Source organism: Strongylocentrotus purpuratus, unplaced genomic scaffold (assembly GCF_000002235.5).
Source record: "Strongylocentrotus purpuratus isolate Spur 01 unplaced genomic scaffold, Spur_5.0 spur5_scaffold_7, whole genome shotgun sequence".
Classification (NCBI taxonomy): Eukaryota; Metazoa; Echinodermata; class Echinoidea; order Camarodonta; family Strongylocentrotidae; genus Strongylocentrotus; species Strongylocentrotus purpuratus.
This window is the reverse complement of record NW_022145613.1, coordinates 32,835,160-32,848,041: the sequence shown is the minus strand read 5'-3', so window position 1 is coordinate 32,848,041 and position 12,882 is coordinate 32,835,160.

The following is a 12,882-nucleotide window of genomic DNA, read 5'->3' as shown; positions in this document are numbered from 1 at the left end:
CCAAATCCTGGACTACATCAGAGATAATATATATATATATATATATATATATATATATATATATATAAGCAGGTATGAAAATTCAGTAGTTCTAAACAACTATGTTCTTGATTGTCCCTCTGTGCATGTTCTTTTTGTTCTTTGTCCTAGATCAGGCGCGGATCCAGGATTTTCCAATAGGGAGGGCCGGAAAATTGCGCAGACCGTTTTTCAACTCAACATACCAATACTGACAAGGTCATATTAGAAGCACCATACCGGTATTTTTTTTGACATTTTCATCGGGGGGGGGGGCTGAAGCCTCTTGCCCGAAAAAGTAATTCTCTGGTTTCACAATTCGGCTAGTGACCGAAGCGAGCGAGCAAAAATTTGAGGATAATATGTATTTTGTGAAAGTGTTATTTATCACCAAAATATACGAGAAAAGATATAACAAATTCATATTCGGGCAATTATTTTGGCAAATTATTAGAGAAAGAAGAGGATTCGTTGTACCATTCTCGACTCCTAATCCTTGTCTGAATTTAGTTCCTCCCCCCCCCCCCCCCCCCATCCCGCGCGAAGCGCGGAAGTTTTGACCTTTCATTAAATGATATTAGAGAAAGAAGACGATTTGTTGTACCATTCTCGACTCTTATTCCTTGTCTGAATTCAGTTTCCCCCCTCCCGCGCGAAGCGCTGAAGCATTGACCTTTCATAGTTTAATGAAATTATTAGAGAAAGAATGTAATTCGTTGTACTGTTCTCGATTCTTCATCATTGTCTGAAATCATTTTCCATACTTCTTCCCGCGCGAAGCGCGGAAGCTTTGACGTTTCATTAAATCATTAGAGAAAGAGTACCGTTCTCGACTTTTAATCCTTGTCTGAATTGAGTCCCCCCCCCCCCCCCACCTCTCCCGCGCGAAGCGCGGAAGCTTTGAGGTTTCATTAAATTATTAGAGAAAAAAGACGATTCGTTGTACCGTTCTCGATTCTTAATCATTGTCTAAATTCAGTTTCCATACCCCCTCCCGCGCGAAGCACGGAAGCTTTGATGTTTCATTAAATCATTAGAGAAAGAGTACCGTTCTCGACTCTTAATCCTTGTCTGAATTGAGTCCCCCCCCCCCCCCCTTTCTCGCGCGAAGCGCAGAAGCTTTGACGTTTCATTGAATTATTAGAGAAAGAAGATGATTTGTTGTACCATTCTCGGTTCTTCATCATTGTCTGAATTCAGTTTCCCCCCTCCCGCGCGAAGCGCTGAAGCATTGACCTTTCATAGTTTAATGAAATTATTAGAGAAAGAAGATAATTCGTTGTACCGTTCTCGATTCTTAATCATTGTCTGAATTCATTTTCCATACCCCCTCCCGCGCGAAGCGCGGAAGCTTTGACGTTTCATTAAATCATTAGAGAAAGAGTACCGTTCTCGACTCTTAATCCTTGTCTGAATTGAGTCCCCCCCCCCCCCTTTCTCGCGCGAAGCGCAGAAGCTTTGACGTTTCATTGAATTATTAGAGAAAGAAGATGATTTGTTGTACCATTCCCGGTTCTTCATCATTGTCTGAATTCAGTTTCCCCTCTCCCGCGCGAAGCGCTGAAGCATTGACCTTTCATAGTTTAATGAAATTATTAGAGAAAGAAGATAATTCGTTGTACCGTTCTCGATTCTTAATCATTGTCTGAATTCATTTTCCATACCCCCTCCCGCGCGAAGCGCGGAAGCTTTGACGTTTCATTAAATCATTAGAGAAAGAGTACCGTTCTCGACTCTTAATCCTTGTCTGAATTGAGTTTCCCCCCCCACCTCTCCCGCGCAAAGCGCGGAAGCTTTGACGTTTTATTAAATTATTAGAGAAAGAAGACGATTCGTTGTACCGTTCTCGATTCTTAATCATTGTCTGAATTCAGTTTCCATACCCCCTCCCGCGCGAAGCGCGGAAGCTTTGACGTTTCATTAAATTATTAGAGAAAAAAGACGATTCGTTGTACCGTTCTCGACTCTTAATCATTGTCTGAATCGAGTTCCCCCCCCCCCCCCTCTCTCGCGCGAAGCGCAGAAGCTTTGACGTTTCATTGAATTATTAGAGAAAGAAGACGATTCGTTGTATCGTTCTCGGTTGTTAATCATTGTCTGAATTCAGTTTCCATACCCCCTGCCGCGCGAATCGCGGAAGCTTTGACGTTTCATTAAATCATTAAAGAAAAAGTACCGTTCTCGACTCTTAATCTTTGTCTGAATTGAGTTCCCCCCCTCTCCCGCGTGAAGCGCAAAAGCTTAACGTTTCATTAAATTATTAGAGAAAGAAGACGCTTCGTTGTACCGTTCTCGATTCTTAATCATTGTCTGAATTCAGTTTCCATACCCCCTCCCGCGCGAAGCGCGGAAGCTTTGACGTTTCATTGAATTATTAGAGAAAGAAGATGAGTCGTTGTTCCATTCTCGACTCTAAATCCTTGTCTGAATTCAGTTTTCCTCCTCCCGCGCGTAGCGCGTAAGCTTCTGACGCTTCATTAAATTATGAGAGAAACAAGATGATTCGTTGTCCCATTCTTGATTCTTAATCCTTGTTTGAATTCATTTTCCCCCTTCCGCGCGAGGCGCGGAACCTTTGACCTTTCATAGTTTAATGAAATTATTAGAGAAAGAAGATAGTTCGTTGTTCCATTCCCGACTCTTAATCCTTCTCTGAATTTAGTTTCCCCCTCCAGCGCAAAGCGCAGAAGCTTAACGTTTCATTAAATTATTAGAGAAAGAAGATGATTTGTTGTACCGTTTTAGACTTGTCAAAAATGTTTCTTTGCCTGCTCCTTTTTTCGTCCTATGTCCTCTTACTGCCCCTACCGCCCCTAGCTACGCATGCTTTAAAGGGAAAATGAAACAATCATGATTGTGATAGCATACAATTAGGTCAGTGGAAATGAAAGGGGGAAAAAAAGATCTATTTATACACTAACCATGGTATAATCGCGACCGGGAGCGTCATATCTTAGTTTTGTGTTATCGGCCGAGGGCCGGGGCGTAGCGACCAAGCGAGATTTTGCAATGTAGAATGCTGAAATTATGCATTCTAGAAAATCCTTTAGTCCAATATGTACGTTCTTTCCGCTACATGTATATTTCTTTCTAGCTATATATCTAAATTTCCGGGGGACGTGTCCCTCTATCGGGCCCAGGATCGCCACCGCTGTCCATTATCACTACCAACATGAGTTCAAATATAAGCACAAGCGAGTTGGTATGAGCTGAATCCAAATGAAGGGCAAACTGAGAGTTGTGAAGCGGCCCCTTTACCGTTAATTTAAAATTTGACTGTTTAGTATATAGCTTCTATTTGAAAGGCATCCAAAATATTGTGCCCTTTTCAATTTTTTTCAAAAAGCAGGGGCTGTTTGTAACGTTTAACTTTGAATCCGTGGCTCGAGATTTTATGCGGCCGGCCCGGCCCCCTCTATTCAATAACGTTTCCCAAGCCTTCTGGAATGACCCCAAATCTCCCGATTACAGTTTCTCCCTTATTCGTCGTTACTGTCACTTAGCGCCATTTCCTTGTCTTTCCCCTTTCTCACCCGACTTTTCTCTTCCCCTTCCCACCCCCCCCCCCCCCCCACCCACTCAGTGTTATCTAGGGTACGCGGATGTATGTTCCCTCTCTTAGTTTGAAAGCACCCCTTTATCTTCGGTGTGTAAAGTCAGTGCGGGCCGGATTTGTGTGTATTACGGGCCGGACTTTGTTGCGTGAAAAGTAACCCTTTATCGGAAATGTTGGGAACACAAAATCGGAGTGGGAGTGAGGTGGGGGGGGGGGGTGTATCTTCTTCTTTTTTCTTTCTCTCTCTCTCTCTCTTCTTTCTTTTCTCTTCTCTTTTCTTTTCTCTTCTCCTTTCTTTTCTCTTCTCCTTTTTTTCTTCTCTTCTCCTTTCTTTTTTTTCTCTTTTTTTTGCGCCGCCAATAGGGGGGGCCGCGGCCGTTTCGGCCCCCCCCCTGGATCCGCCACTGTAGATAGTACGCGCTTTTCAGTCTCAGATGGCTGTAACACCATCACATTAACTCATTTCCAGCTATGGTCATTTTTCTTTGACTTTTAGAACAAGCAAATAACTTCCTTTTGTCAAATGTGCAGTGTCTATATAAACATGATTCACAAAGTGGTATTGCAGTCCAGTGACTTGGTTCTCGGCAGATAATTAAGGCTTGTCTAATAGCATCAGCAGACTTGTTTCAAGATTGTTCCCAGCAAACCGTCCTTTCTCAAACTTCTTTAATAAGCACGTCAACTATTTTTTTATTCCGCTTTTTTGTATCACCCTGATCAACATTGTTCCTCTTTCCTCATCTTGGTGTATATTAGTTTAGGAATGAATCTTCACAAAGCAACGTGCGCTGAGTCAAAGATGCTTTAGGTTCAGATATTATTTCGAATGAGACAAGAGTCAAGATTGTGAAACATCGTGAGATGCAACATGAAATGAAGCGTCGGTTAAGCCATGTGATGAGTTTGTTAGTTATAATACGTGATCATTGAAAAAAGACAATAAAATTACTTTAATGGGGCGGTCTGTGATAGAGAAGGAAATGACAGTGCTTTAATATTGAGCAAACAAGGAACTGTGATACAGTTAGTTTTCAAGAGGAAGGACACTTTAAAGGAAAAGCTCTCGGGAAGAAAAAACACCCATTGATTTAATCAAATAGATTTAATGCTTTAGTTTCTCATAATTTAAAGAAACGATCTTTATGGGTTACTTTACAGCTTGTGGCTGATATTCTTGGCTTTTATCCAGTTTTTATTTCAAGTTTTGATGTAATCAATGCCTTTCAACGACCAATATCCTGTCTTGAGATATTGAATGTTTATGGATACGGATGAAATGCAATTTCCTTACTAAACCAGTTTTATTGTGTACTTTGTATAGGCCGCCAAATTCATCTCCTGAATTTTTTGACAGGCTTGATGACATGTTGAATAACGCAATCAATCGAAGTGAAGAAATCATTATACTTGGCGATTTTAATTGTGATCTACTCTCTTCGAATTGTGATTCATCTACTCAAAGATTAAAGTCAGCTATGACAGGATTTCTCATGCACCAAATGATTAAGTCACCAACACGTATTACTTTGGTCACGCAAACTTTGATAGATCATATTTACACTAGCTGTCCGGAAGAACATATTAAATGTGGTATTATAAAAACCCATCTCAGTGACCACTTTATGGTATATACAGTGATTGGCAGTTATAAACATACTAAAAATAGAATGAATGTGATAAAATATCGTAGTTATACTAAGTTTAACAAAGATGATTTCCTCAGTTCGTTGTTTAAAATGCCATTTCAAACCATTTTGTCCATGACTGATGCAACGGAGGCCTGGAACAAGTGGTATGTTATGTTTATGGCAGCTGTTAATGTGCATGCCCCCCAAAAGCAGAAACGTATGAGATCTAACCCTTGTCCCTGGGTTACAGGTGACATTATCGAACTAATGAAAAGACGTGATTCGTACTATAGACAAGCTATACGAAGTGGGAGTAATTCTATGTGGAACAAATATAAACAAGTCAAAAATATTATTACTCAAAACATACGATTGGCAAGGTTTGAGCATATAAATAGATTATTGCAAAATAAATTTGGTAATACAAATGCACTTTGGAGCACCTTAAAGGTCATTACCAAAGCAAGGCCGAGAAATGAAATCAGTCTAGAAATTAATGGTGACACTGTTTCAAATCCACTAAATGTAGCAAATTGCTTGAATGATTATTTTATCGAATCCATCACAAATTTGACTACTAATGATGTAGATGGTATAGAAGGCATTGGAGAAGTAAGAAGAAATGAGAGTCAAAATTTGTATAATGATTCAAATGCAGAACCTGATGGCGATGATCAATTTCATCTCCCATATATTACGTCTAAGTTTGTCTTTAATGAGTTATCTAAAATGTCGTCTAAGAAAGCAACAGGTCCTGACGGTATGCCAACTAAACTACTTAAACTTATATGTGAGGTCCCGGTTTTGATTGAAAGCCTAACTTACATATTTAATTTATCTTTATCAACTCAGTCCGTGCCCGAATCCTGGAAATTAGCTCGAATCCAGCCCATCCATAAGTCTGGGATCAAAAGTAAAGTTGAGAATTATAGACCGATATCTCTACTCTCTGTAGTATCAAAGGTACTAGAAAGGGCTGTTCACAAGCATCTGTACCAGTATTTATTACAGAATAATAAACTTTGTGGAAACCAATTCGGGTTTCGTCCTGGACATTCTTGTGAAACGGCATTGTTATGCATGATCGATCATTGGGCCAGCAATGTAGATAAAGGAAATGTTAATGGTCTTGCTTTTATTGATTTTAGAAAAGCTTTCGAGACGGTAAATCACTCAATTCTGCTACATAAACTTACTCAATATGGTTGTTCTGAACAGAGCATACGTTGGTTCCACTCCTATTTAGTCAATCGAAAGCAATTTGTTACCATCCAAGATAAATCCTCGGTTGAGAGGGATGTTCGGTCAGGCGTGCCTCAAGGCTCGGTATTAGGGCCGCTTCTATTTATTATTCTGATTAATGATCTACCCCAGTATCTAAGTTCATGTAGTGTGTATATGTATGCAGACGATGCAACACTGTCTGTAAGTGGAACATCTATCCAAGAGATTCAAAATAAACTGAATCACACAATGTGTAAACTCCATAAATGGACATTGATGAACAAAGTGATTTTAAACACAGACAAGACTAAAGTCATGTTGGTGGGTTCACACCAAAGGATTAGTACTTTTGATGATGCGACCTTAAAGGTAGATGTAAACGGTAAGCGACTGGAGTGTGTCTCAGCCTATAAATGTCTAGGTGTTACTATTGACGTAAATCTCACGTTTAGTAAACATGTTGAAAATATCTCCCTCTTAATCAAACAGAAACTGGGAATTGTACGCAGGCTCCGTGAATCTTTAACGCAATATCAACTAAAACAATTGTACTGGGGCTATGTATTACCGCATGCTCTTTATTGCTGCACTGTATGGTCTAGTCGATTTAAATACAATGTCGATATGCTAAATAAACTTCATAAAAGAGCAGCTTATATTATTTCTAGACAGTCTTGGCACATTCCGTCGCGACAGGTCTTGGATGGCCTAAAATGGCCGACTCTTAATGAATTGTTCGATAAGGCCACTTGTTGTCTGGTTTTTAAATGTATTAATAATTTAGCACCTCCAGCTATGTCGGATAAATTTGTATTATTAGATGATGTTATGCAACGCACAACTCGAAATAGTAATAAGAATCTGTTGAAACCTTTTAAGTGCAATACTGAATTTTATGCTAACACTTTCGTGAATTATGGCGTTAAAGTGTGGAACAAACTTACAGTAGAAGCCCGACTTTGTTTAACTCTCAATGTATTTAAACGGATGATATCAAAGAAGTAACATGTTTTTAAATTTTCTTAAACTCGTTTTAAATTTGTATCCACTAAATTGGATCTGGGAGAATTATAGGTTCTCTGTCATTTTTATCATAAATCCTGTATCTTGCTGAACATTGTAAAATCTGACCTTTCTTGCCTTTTTACAATATAATATGAGCGGTGTCTCACTTCCTGTTTTTTTTTTTTTTTTTTTTTTTTTTAATACAAAGGTCATTTTAACTTCTTATATTGTATCATTATTTACCTTTAATATGGTCTCACCTTTACTACATATATTTGTCGTCGTATTTGATTTTATACTCTATTTTTCTCTCACTTTATTAAATATGTAAACATTTTGCATAGCTATTTGCATTTTTACAAAGCAAGGCAACATGAAAGATCAGGTTTTTGTTTTTTTATCGTAAATTATTTCATATTGTTAGTTTTACTTGTTTATCATTGTGCTTTGATTTCAATATGCTTTGTGTATTCAATTTATCTTTTTCTTCCTACTGTTATATGTATGATTTTGTTTTGATAATTTTTATAAATGTGTATTTTTATTGAGACAGGGCCTTATGGAAGACCAGTTTTTAATCTGAATGAGATACCCTGTATAAATATGTGAAATAAATAAATAATAAATAATAAATAAATAAATTGAGTGATATTACTGTACTAATTCTTGTCGAGTATAATACAATATCTATTGTTTTCTTTTAAAATATGTTTAGCCTTTGTTTTCTCGAGGTTTTTAACAATTCTATTTTGCATACCCCAAATGTGTATTTCTTTGTGTTGTCTGTATGTATGTTTGTTATATTGAATTGAACTGAGTATTCCGTTGGGGCCGTGTCAAACATAAACAAAGAGATAAATTGAAGAACATTAAAAAATAAATACTGATATAATAATACATGTAGTTGAAATTAAAAAAATTAAAACAATTGATGGTATAAACATTAATAGAATTAAACAATCTTGGAACAAACAATAAAAGACAAAACATTAATACTCAACATACGAAAAAGTTAAAGGTTTAAAGATCAAAAGTTCAAAATAAGTATAAAATCATGTATAAATATTTAGAAAAATGTAAAGAGAGGGAAAATACACTTACCTCTTAAACTTGTATAGCAACGAAATATGTTAAGATATTGCATAATCGACATAAAAAGCACAAATACGAATAACGCTTTTCTATCTCGAATGACTACCAGAAGGATACGATCATTAAAAATACCCAAACGGAAACATCAAACATTGTTAATGAAGAACATTTCTTTAAAACAATAACAACAATTTATAACTCAAACATCACAGAATGACACATCCCCATAACAAATAATGAGTATTCGAGTACTCACTAATGTACATGTACAACAGGAGAAACAATTTCCCAATCGTTTAACCAGATTCTGTGCAGCCTCCGTGTTATACAGAAAAGAATTATTGAACAAAACAGCGCCTCTATATAAAATGGTATGTTTAGCCGACTATTTTTTTTTTTGCTTGAGTATTATTTAAACATATTTTGAACATCATTCTAATGGTATTTTGTTTTCTTTTCTGTTCAAGTGTATCCCATCCAAGGTTTTCAATTTGTTGACTTCCCGATTAATCCCAAGGGGTATCACTGATTATGTGTACTGCCTTATTTTGTATTTTTGGAGATCGATTTGTAGACAGTTTCCACAATATACCCATATTATTGTTACAATAAGTAATGTGGGATGAAATTAATTTACACTGGGGCCAGGGGCGGCGATTTCTTTTTAAGACTGGGGAGGGGGGGCGAAATGCAAGGAAACGGTGGCGTAATGAGAAATAACTTTTGGGGGTGACAGAAGAAGAAAATCCGCATCACCACCACTCTTATAAATTATTTTACATGCATGCCCCGCGGAACGTTTTTCAAAAGGTGGGGGGGGGGGCTTAAGTATTAATGATCAGGTAGAGCGTATATAGCGAGTTGAGCGTAGATTTGCGTGGGGTCCAGGGGCAAAGCCCCGGCGGAGGTCAATGGGTGGAGCCCCCCCCCCCCCCCAAGCTCAGAGATTTTAGGCATTTAATTACGGTCAGATGAGCATATAATGATACCTGATTTGTGAAACGGGCAGGGCACTTATTGGCGTGGGGTCCAGGGGGCCTGAATGTAAATGTGGGGATTCGTCATTTTCCAATAAACGCATACAAAAGTATAATTTATAAAACAGTGAGAAAAATCCCCATAAATCATGTTAATTCAGCAACATTGTTACATACATGATTGTATATTGAGGGATTTTGATATCGCTATGGGAGTTGAAATGGCAAATATCAGCTTGGTAAATATATAGACTATGTTGAAGTGACTCGTAATCTTGTAAACAAAAACTGTGTAAACTGTGCTTACATGATACCAATGGAATACAGATTTTTTTACAATTGTACATTTTGAAGGATATTATGCGAGGAAGGTTAGCGACCGAGCGAGATGATTTTAGCATTTGTATTAGTCTAAACGCTGCACTCTTGGGCCCTCAGAGCCTAAAAGTGTGTTGCAGTCTTAATTTTTAGTTAGTAATTGATAATTTGATATACATTTTTTGTGTGCACTTTTTAATTTTTTTTCCGGGGGTGACGATCCTACCAAAACAAATTGAGGGGGACGTGTCCCCCGGGATCGCCGCCCCTAAGGGTACATTCTATAATTTTGAAGATTTTTGAGCAAAACATTGTGATTTAGAGTATCAAACGCTTTTGACAAATCCATAAAAAAATCCCCAATACATGTTTTTTTTTTTTATTGGCCCTTGCATTTAATATCTTATCATACATTTGAACCCAATCTAGGTCAGTGGAATATGATTTTATAAATTCAAACCAGATTGGTTTAAATTCAGTATTTCGTGGTTATTCCAAAAATGTATATAACCTATTATAAATTGTTTTTTCGAGAACTTTTGATATGCTTGGAAGAAAAGAGAATGGTCTATAATTGCTTATTTCATGTGGATTATCTTTTGAATCTATATAATGAATGATGCCAAATGCGAAATTCACTTCCCACAATACTTTATTTTTAGCACAGTAATGCCTGATAGAGTGAACATGATCCATCATTTGAATGTGTGTGTGTGTGGGGGGGGGGGGGGTAGTAGACTGACTGACGTTATCATTAAACTCGAATATCATAATATAAGTTGACAGCCGTCCTGAATTCCACAATCAATTTTTGATGTATCACGGGACTACGCTGGATAACCTCATAATCACTGAGCCGAATATCGTCGAATGCTCGTCATTAAAGGTACTATGTTCCTTTTGCAGCCAACCTCAAATGCTATAGAACTTTGCAGGAATTATGAATATGCATGTATGTCCTATGTGTGAAATTTAAACGTTAGCAGTGTCCTCATATTCAAATTATGCAAGGAAACCCGTTTACTTGCTAGACTTCACTGTCAGACACTATTGAGTGACTGACTGGCCTTTTTTCTTCTTTGGTAATAACATACATGAAATGAGTTGTAAAGGGTACATTAGCATTTGTCTACATCAATAACCCACTTCTTGTGATGGCCAAGATTAAACTGATTGAATCTTTGCGCAGCATAAAACGTATGACCATTAGGTACAATTGTCTGAAAATCAAGACTATTACTTTTGGGCTCTATAGCCCTAAAGTCGATTTGACAACTAATAGTCGTTATTTTCCCACTTGAAGACATTTTCAAGCCCCACCTTTTATAGGGAAGTTCTAAATTAGTATTATCTTTCAAATGCAGTTGGAATTTAACTTTTCATTTTTTTTGGCCTGCAAATGGGACATAGTACCTTTAAAGTAGGCTGATAGGTTATCAACAGCACCATCGTCTCCTCTTTCTCGCAATCATCTAGGGGATTTTTAATTAAATCGAGTCTTTTGCCGTATTTGTAATTGGGTGAGTGTGGACATAGACAGGTCGATGGTAAGACGGTGTACCTGGTGTATTTTATATTTTTTCTTTATTGTCTTCAGAAAAATCCGTTATAGAGTTACACCTGTCTAAGTGGCCAGTTATCTCTATAAAGGCTATGTTATAGTGGCCATGTATTTCGTCTTCCTCGAGAGAGAAATGTGAGAGGTAGAACCTGTCTAGAAAGGTCACCTGTCCACAGAGGCTTTTTTTCTTCCTCTTTCCCTTGGGTGACTTTGATAAACAGGTTTTACTGTACATACTAATATCGTTAGGTCACAATAATATATCAGAGGTGATGAATGATGCCAGATTGCCCGATGATAACTCATAATTATTTTTGTGCGTTAGTTATGAACAAAACAATGTATATGGTGTATGATAAAATATGTTGTGGTGAATTATGATTATTTCAATAAAAATTAAAATAAGTGAAGTGATGAATTCTCTCTTGCGACCCCTAAGGAGCATGCTTTACATAGGTATTATAGGGTGTTTCACCACATGAGAGGAGGAATGAATGAGTGAACTCCGAGTTCCACTTCTTTCTTTGTTCTTCTTCCAATGAAAAAAAACTAGATCATAAAGACTTTCAAGAAATCAAATGGCGGGCAATATCAATACCATAATGGAGATAGAATACATATAAATTGTACTATTTGGATCTATCATGTTCGCACAAAATATATGATAGGAGACGCACAAAGATATTCACAGTGTTTTATTTCGTTTTATCTTGACTTTTTGTTGGGAAGTTTTGCAAACGTGAGAGAGTGAGATCGAGAGAGAGAGAGAGAGGATGAAACCCCGGAAAGAGGAATGGAAAGTGAGAGAGATCGAGAGAGAAAATGGAGGGGGTACAGGGGAGGAGAGAGAAGGAAATGGAGGGAAAGAGAGAGAGAGAGAGAGAGGGAGAGAGAGAGAGAGAGAGAGAGAGGGGGGGGGGAGCGAGAGAAAAAGAGAGGGGATGGGAGAATAAAGGAGAGGAAGGAGGGAAAATTGCTTCATTATATAAATTGTATAAATTGCTTCATTATACGGAGAGAGGCTACTAACGTCTTAACATAATGAACTGATCATTGCCTGGCGAAAATCATCCACGATGGAAGTGAGATCTCAACAACAACAAGAGAGGAAGAGAGAGAGAGTGGAAGGAGCGAGGAGGGGAAGGGGGAGAGAGAAAGAAAGAGAGAGACAAAGAAATAGAGAGAGAGAGGGGGAGAGAGGAGAGAGCGAGAGAAAAAGAGAGGGGATGGGAGAAAAAAAAGGAGAGGAAGGAGGAAAAATTGCTTCATTATATAAATTGCTTCTACGGAGAGAGGCTACTAACGTCTTAACATAATGAACTGATCATTGCCTGGCGAAAATCATCCACGATGGAAACGCCATTAATCTCAACAACAACAACAAGAGAGGAAGAGAGAGAATGGAAGGAGCGAGGAGGAGAAGGGGGAGAGAGAAAGAAAGAGAGAGAGAGAAAGAAAGAGAGAGAGAGAGAGAGAGAGAGAGAGAGAGGGGGGGCGGGG